Source organism: Schistocerca serialis, unplaced genomic scaffold (assembly GCF_023864345.2).
Source record: "Schistocerca serialis cubense isolate TAMUIC-IGC-003099 unplaced genomic scaffold, iqSchSeri2.2 HiC_scaffold_1001, whole genome shotgun sequence".
In the NCBI taxonomy this organism is placed as follows: Eukaryota; Metazoa; Arthropoda; class Insecta; order Orthoptera; family Acrididae; genus Schistocerca; species Schistocerca serialis.
Window position 1 is genome coordinate 15001 of NW_026047187.1, and position 8221 is coordinate 23221.

Below are 8221 nucleotides of genomic sequence, written 5' to 3' on the forward strand. Positions count from 1 at the left end.
TACGTCCGCCATGTCGAGCGCACCACAAAACATACCGCCATCTGTAGGTCTCCCTCAGCATGAGCTCCTGCAACGACGATACCGCCATCTATGGGACGCCAAGCCGACTAAGACATCGATGGGCCCACAGTGCCCATCTTTCGACGCCACCCACAAAGCATGCAGCCTCTGTCGACCACAGCACCCATACGCCAGTGCCTCTGCCGCACGAAGTCGTGGACCGGCAATCACACCACCTGCACCCGTTCGTGCCCCACCCCAACCGCCCAACTCGCATCGCCAGCGGATGAACGGCGGACGTTTCCCGCACTCGTAAGGTGCAATTCACACCTATAACATGCGTTTCATGAAGAGATATTTCCAATATGCGACATTCCCGCTGTCCCTATTCATGAGCTGCGAGCTGTACCACGTACAAGCTACAGACGCGATCGCATTGCTCACTGTACGGATTCTCATGCTGAGCCATCAGCTAGGAAGCGCCCCATCCATGTCGGCACCCGTGGGCGTTGCACTCGCAGTCGCAAAAAACGCTGGGCAAATATATATCTCGGAAGAGTAACGACAGTCCGAGCCTCCTGGCGTTGCACTCGCAGCCGCAAAAAAACGCTGGGCACATATATGTCTCGGAAGAGTAACGACAGTCCGAGTCTCCTGCGTGGGAAGAGTCTTTCTAGGCCCTGACCCACGGGAAGGGTGTAGCTTCCCCCATCCCGGACATTTGACGTCGTCACACTACCGGTATTGACTAATAGACTGATTGCTGATAATCATTAGCCATACACTGGGGGAAACGGCCGACAGGGGCGGCAACATAGTGGAGCCGCAGTGTCACTAATGTACAGAGATAGAACAGTTTCGACTGGAACTAGAGTAACCGTATACACGGCACTGATTAGTAATAGATGCAGAGCCATCAGAATACAGATAATATATACAACCGTCCCTATACATGCTGAAAGACTCTGCACACAATGAGAACCACACGTCAGCCAGACACTCTTATCACACACTACTCTCTTATCACACACAATATCTAACCACCAGCATGGAAGAACATCCAGTGCATCCTCTCCGCCACATGACACAATCCACACTATCATTACCAGACCGGGAGGTCCACCCAGAAAACACAATATCCCACCCTTCCGACATCCGCACATTGCTCAGCTAAGCCACGAACACCCACACATGTCCTACACAGTGGTGCACCCAACATCACAATACTGCCTCCTGTCACAGCACACAAACAATGGCAGGAATGAAAGACACAGATCTGCCACAACCATGGAATCGGAGCGCCGCCTGTCATGAGCCAAAAGTGCATCCTGACGTGACAAATCGGATAATACCGCAGGCATCCAATTACGATAATCACTATCAACGAACCTGCCGCCCCCCCCCCAATACACCTTTCCCTACAACAATGTGTATCTGAACCTACGCTATATCGTACCTTAACCTAACCTATATCGTACCTTAACCTAACCTATATCGTACCTTAACCTAACCTATATCGTACCTTAACCTAACCTATATCGTACCTTAACCTAACCTATATCGTACCTTAACCTAACCTATATCGTACCTTAACCTAACCTATATCGTACCTTAACCTAACCTATATCGTACCTTAACCTAACCTATATCGTACCTTAACCTAACCTATATCGTACCTTAACCTAACCTATATCGTGCCTTAACCTAACCTATATCGTGCCTTAACCTAACCTATATCGTGCCTTAACCTAACCTATATCGTGCCTTAACCTAACCTATATCGTGCCTTAACCTAACCTATATCGTGCCTTAACCTAACCTATATCGTGCCTTAACCTAACCTATATCGTGCCTTAACCTAACCTAATTTGTGCCTTAACCTAACCTAATTTGTGCCTTAACCTAACCTAATTTGTGCCTTAACCTAACCTAATTTGTGCCTTAACCTAACCTAATTTGTGCCTTAACCTAACCTAATTTGTGCCTTAACCTAACCTAATTTGTGCCGTAACCTAACCTAATTTGTGCCGTAACGTAACCCATGTTGTGCCGTAACGTAACCCATGTTGTGCCGTAACGTAACCCATGTTGTGCCGTAACGTAACCCATGTTGTGCCGTAACGTAACCCATGTTGTGCCGTAACGTAACCCATGTTGTGCCTTAACCTAACCCATGTTGTGCCTTAACCTAACCCATGTTGTGCCTTAACCTAACCCATGTTGTGCCTTAACCTAACCCATGTTGTGCCTTAACCTAACCCATGTTGTGCCTTAACCTAACCCACGTTGTGCCTTAACCTAACCTACGTTGTGCCTTAACCTAACCCATGTTGTGCCTTAACCTAACCCATGTTGTGCCTTAACCTAACCCATGTTGTGCCTTAACCTAACCCATGTTGTGCCTTAACCTAACCCATGTTGTGCCTTAACCTAACCCATGTTGTGCCTTAACCTAACCCATGGTGTGCCTTAACCTAACCCATGTTGTGCCTTAACCTAACCCATGTTGTGCCTTAACCTAACCCACGTTGTGCCTTAACCTAACCCACGTTGTGCCTTAACCTAACCCACGTTGTGCCTTAACCTAACCCACGTTGTGCCTTAACCTAACCTACGTTGTGCCTTAACCTAACCCATGTTGTGCCTTAACCTAACCCATGTTGTGCCTTAACCTAACCCATGTTGTGCCTTAACCTAACCCATGTTGTGCCTTAACCTAACCCATGGTGTGCCTTAACCTAACCCATGGTGTGCCTTAACCTAACCCATGGTGTGCCTTAACCTAACCCATGTTGTGCCTTAACCTAACCCATGTTGTGCCTTAACCTAACCCATGTTGTGCCTTAACCTAACCCATGTTGTGCCTTAACCTAACCCATGTTGTGCCTTAACCTAACCCATGTTGTGCCTTAACCTAACCCATGTTGTGCCTTAACCTAACCCATGTTGTGCCTTAACCTAACCCATGTTGTGCCTTAACCTAACCCATGTTGTGCCTTAACCTAACCCATGTTGTGCCTTAACCTAACCCATGTTGTGCCTTAACCTAACCCATGTTGTGCCTTAACCTAACCCATGTTGTGCCTTAACCTAACCCATGTTGTGCCTTAACCTAACCCATGTTGTGCCTTAACCTAACCCATGTTGTGCCTTAACCTAACCCATGTTGTGCCTTAACCTAACCCATGTTGTGCCTTAACCTAACCCATGTTGTGCCTTAACCTAACCCATGTTGTGCCTTAACCTAACCCATGTTGTGCCTTAACCTAACCCATGTTGTGCCTTAACCTAACCCATGTTGTGCCTTAACCTAACCCATGTTGTGCCTTAACCTAACCCATGTTGTGCCTTAACCTAACCCATGTTGTGCCTTAACCTAACCCATGTTGTGCCTTAACCTAACCCATGTTGTGCCTTAACCTAACCCATGTTGTGCCTTAACCTAACCCATGTTGTGCCTTAACCTAACCCATGTTGTGCCTTAACCTAACCCATGTTGTGCCTTAACCTAACCCATGTTGTGCCTTAACCTAACCCATGTTGTGCCTTAACGTAACCCATGTTGTGCCTTAACGTAACCCATGTTGTGCCTTAACGTAACCCATGTTGTGCCTTAACCTAACCTATAATGTGCCTTAACCTAACCTAAAGTGCGCCGTAACCTAAACTATATTGCGCCTTAACCTGACGCACGTTGTCGCTGAACCTGCTCTGTAATTGTTATGCAACCCGTTAAAGTAGTGTAGTGTTGCCTAACCGCAACCCTCGCAATATAGTTCGCTACTCGCACTGCCCGGTCCCCTGTGTATCGCGTCATGTTAAACACCTTGCAGGTGTTGCTGACTTTCCACATGCTCCTGCTATACACTGTAGTGTGGATAGCAGCAGGACGTACATGCCCCCCCCCCTTCCCCCCTGCCTTCGCAAGCTGGTCGGTGAGAAGTTTGCATGTTCAATGCCCTTCGCATGCCGACGTACTCAGCCTACGTTGTGGTACGGCCTGTCACCTGTCCGCCGATGTACGCAAAACCCACAAACTGTACTGCACATTGCTCCGTATGTACTGAATGATACATCGTGGCCCATGTGACCGTATGACGACAGCGCCTAGCAACGGCGGACCATACAGTCCAAATATTGTGCACGCAGCTACGTGTCGTCTCCCTATAAGAGCTGGATTGCAGTGTGGTACGCCATACAGACGTGTGGGAGGAACGGACGCCCTGGATGGCGATCAGCATGAGCAGTCTGTTGATGTAGTGGAGCGTGTATTCGGACGTAGTCGTCTCTTCTCACACACCGTGATAGCATGTTGCACCGCGTTCCACATCTGCGACATGCTGCAGAGGCGGGCTGACAGTCGTTCGCGCAATGGACACCGCATACGTACGGGGTCTACCTTCCACGTGTTCTCTAGGCGTGCACATGTTGTTGCGTCTATGTGGGCAGACGTAGTGTGTTGTGACACCTGACACAGGCATGCAATACTCGTTGCAAATGGCGATGGACGTGTACGTTTGCTGGTGACGTTACGCAAATGAACAACCGGTAACCCGTTGTGGTGCGGTTGTTCTCGCTAGAGGTGAATCAGTGTTGGCGACGATCGGTCGAGCTATTAACCGGTTGTTTCAGGGATACCCACCATGCCCACGAACGTGAAAGGGGACCCACCATGCCCACGAACGTGAAAGGGGATCTGGGTGTGAGGCGATACGCGGCGGTGGCTGGGTGGGACCGTCCCCGGCCGGTGAGGGGGGGGCCGCCCGGCGTGCTGGCAGCGCGGTGCGTGGGCGCACGCGCTACAGCCGGCTGGTGGGGGCGGCCGGTGGCAGGCGCGCCGGCCGACGGACGCGGCAGGCGGCGCAGCTGCGCGCCGGCGCCCCCTGCTCGCGGCGCCTTGCGGCCAAAGTAGGTCCTCGCGGGCCCGGTGCGAAGCGCGGTGGCCATCTGCAGTGTGCTGGTCCGATTGAGGACTTTGTGCGCTGAGGATGCGCCGCCGCCCGGCGCTCGGCGCCGCGACGCCGTCTGCTGCTCGGTCGCCCCAGCGGTTCTCGCAGGTGGTTTGTATCGCAGCTGTGCGGACGTGTTGGCGCGTGCGCTGTGCTGGGAGAGTTCGCTTCGGCACCCAAGTAGGGCTTTTGTCCTTCTGTGGCGCTGGCGTTGGAGCTGCCGGTCACCGTAGGTGGCGCGTGTTGTCTCCCGCCGGCAATGCCACGACAGCACGCTCCCGGGCCTCTGTCGGCAGCGGCAAGCTCAGTTGGGAGCACGGGTGGTCGCACCTAAAGCGTCTACTCGCCTAACTCCGGGCGATTGCGCCTCTCTCGAACCCGACCAAGTACTTAGGACGGCGCTGCGCGCCGCCGGGACCTGAGAGGGTTTCGAGGTGTGTTGTGCAGGGGAGCTCAGCCTCCTCCTGTTTGCAGAATAATTGAGCGGACGCTTGCGTGTTCGCGCGGGCCCCCGGGACACACTCCCGGGCGGCCGGCTGCTCAGCTCTAGTTGACGCAGCTCCCTGGTTGATCCTGCCAGTAGTCATATGCTTGTCTCAAAGATTAAGCCATGCATGTCTCAGTACAAGCCGCATTAAGGTGAAACCGCGAATGGCTCATTAAATCAGTTATGGTTCCTTAGATCGTACCCACGTTACTTGGATAACTGTGGTAATTCTAGAGCTAATACATGCAAACAGAGTCCCGACCAGAGATGGAAGGGACGCTTTTATTAGATCAAAACCAATCGGTCGGCTCGTCCGGTCCGTTTGCCTTGGTGACTCTGAATAACTTAGGGCTGATCGCACGGTCCTCGTACCGGCGACGCATCTTTCAAATGTCTGCCTTATCAACTGTCGATGGTAGGTTCTGCGCCTACCATGGTTGTAACGGGTAACGGGGAATCAGGGTTCGATTCCGGAGAGGGAGCCTGAGAAACGGCTACCACATCCAAGGAAGGCAGCAGGCGCGCAAATTACCCACTCCCGGCACGGGGAGGTAGTGACGAAAAATAACGATACGGGACTCATCCGAGGCCCCGTAATCGGAATGAGTACACTTTAAATCCTTTAACGAGTATCTATTGGAGGGCAAGTCTGGTGCCAGCAGCCGCGGTAATTCCAGCTCCAATAGCGTATATTAAAGTTGTTGCGGTTAAAAAGCTCGTAGTTGGATTTGTGTCCCACGCTGTTGGTTCACCGCCCGTCGGTGTTTAACTGGCATGTATCGTGGGACGTCCTGCCGGTGGGGCGAGCCGAAGGCGTGCGACCGCCTCGTGCGTGCTCGTGCGTCCCGAGGCGGACCCCGTTGAAATCCTACCAGGGTGCTCTTTATTGAGTGTCTCGGTGGGCCGGCACGTTTACTTTGAACAAATTAGAGTGCTTAAAGCAGGCAAGCCCGCCTGAATACTGTGTGCATGGAATAATGGAATAGGACCTCGGTTCTATTTTGTTGGTTTTCGGAACCCGAGGTAATGATTAATAGGGACAGGCGGGGGCATTCGTATTGCGACGTTAGAGGTGAAATTCTTGGATCGTCGCAAGACGAACAGAAGCGAAAGCATTTGCCAAGTATGTTTTCATTAATCAAGAACGAAAGTTAGAGGTTCGAAGGCGATCAGATACCGCCCTAGTTCTAACCATAAACGATGCCAGCCAGCGATCCGCCGCAGTTCCTCCGATGACTCGGCGGGCAGCCTCCGGGAAACCAAAGCTTTTGGGTTCCGGGGGAAGTATGGTTGCAAAGCTGAAACTTAAAGGAATTGACGGAAGGGCACCACCAGGAGTGGAGCCTGCGGCTTAATTTGACTCAACACGGGAAACCTCACCAGGCCCGGACACCGGAAGGATTGACAGATTGATAGCTCTTTCTTGATTCGGTGGGTGGTGGTGCATGGCCGTTCTTAGTTGGTGGAGCGATTTGTCTGGTTAATTCCGATAACGAACGAGACTCTAGCCTGCTAACTAGTCGCGTGACATCCTTCGTGCTGTCAGCGATTACTTTTCTTCTTAGAGGGACAGGCGGCTTCTAGCCGCACGAGATTGAGCAATAACAGGTCTGTGATGCCCTTAGATGTTCTGGGCCGCACGCGCGCTACACTGAAGGAATCAGCGTGTCTTCCTAGGCCGAAAGGTCGGGGTAACCCGCTGAACCTCCTTCGTGCTAGGGATTGGGGCTTGCAATTGTTCCCCATGAACGAGGAATTCCCAGTAAGCGCGAGTCATAAGCTCGCGTTGATTACGTCCCTGCCCTTTGTACACACCGCCCGTCGCTACTACCGATTGAATGATTTAGTGAGGTCTTCGGACTGGTACGCGGCATTGACTCTGTCGTTGCCGATGCTACCGGAAAGATGACCAAACTTGATCATTTAGAGGAAGTAAAAGTCGTAACAAGGTTTCCGTAGGTGAACCTGCGGAAGGATCATTACCGACTAGACTGCATGTCTTTCGATGTGCGTGTCGTGTCGCGCAACACGCTACCTGTACGGCTCGCAGTAGCTGTGCGCCGCGTGCGGAACCACGCGTTCGTCTCAAAACTAACGGCAATGTTGTGTGGTACGAGCGCTGAAGCGCTGGAGCGGCTGGCCTGCGGCACCTGGCGCCTGGCGCCGGTTTTGAATGACTTTCGCCCGAGTGCCTGTCCGCTCCGGTGTGGAGCCGTACGACGCCCATCGGCCGTGAGGCCGTTGGACACTGAACGCTGGAACAGGGGGCCGCCACACGCCTCAGTCCCGCCTATGCAACTGTCTTGAAAGAGATAGTGGAAACTACGAAAAGATCACCCAGGACGGTGGATCACTCGGCTCGTGGGTCGATGAAGAACGCAGCAAATTGCGCGTCGACATGTGAACTGCAGGACACATGAACATCGACGTTTCGAACGCACATTGCGGTCCATGGATTCCGTTCCCGGGCCACGTCTGGCTGAGGGTCGGCTACGTATACTGAAGCGCGCGGCGTTTGCCCCGCTTCGCAGACCTGGGAGTGTCGTGGCCGCCTGTGGGGCCGGCCGCGTCTCCTTAAACGTGCGATGCGCGCCCGTCGCCTGGCGGTTCGCATACCGGTACTTACTCGGTAGCGTGCACAGCCGGCTGGCGGTGTGGCGTGCGACACCTCGTACAACGACCTCAGAGCAGGCGAGGACTACCCGCTGAATTTAAGCATATTACTAAGCGGAGGAAAAGAAACTAACAAGGATTCCCCCAGTAGCGGCGAGCGAACAGGGAAGAG

The 8221-nt window shown here is 52.7% G+C and overlaps 2 non-coding genes across 2 annotated transcripts; both read left to right on the forward strand.

Moving 5' to 3' along the window:
- The first annotated feature begins 5509 nt into the window (after positions 1 to 5509).
- Positions 5510 to 7418, forward strand: LOC126428957 (small subunit ribosomal RNA). Its single transcript, XR_007576850.1, has one exon. It is a non-coding gene; the product is annotated as a small subunit ribosomal RNA (ribosomal RNA).
- A 352-nt stretch (positions 7419 to 7770) lies between these two features.
- LOC126428955 (5.8S ribosomal RNA) lies at positions 7771 to 7925 on the forward strand. Its single transcript, XR_007576848.1, has one exon. It is a non-coding gene; the product is annotated as a 5.8S ribosomal RNA (ribosomal RNA).
- Positions 7926 to 8221: the final 296 nt, after the last annotated feature.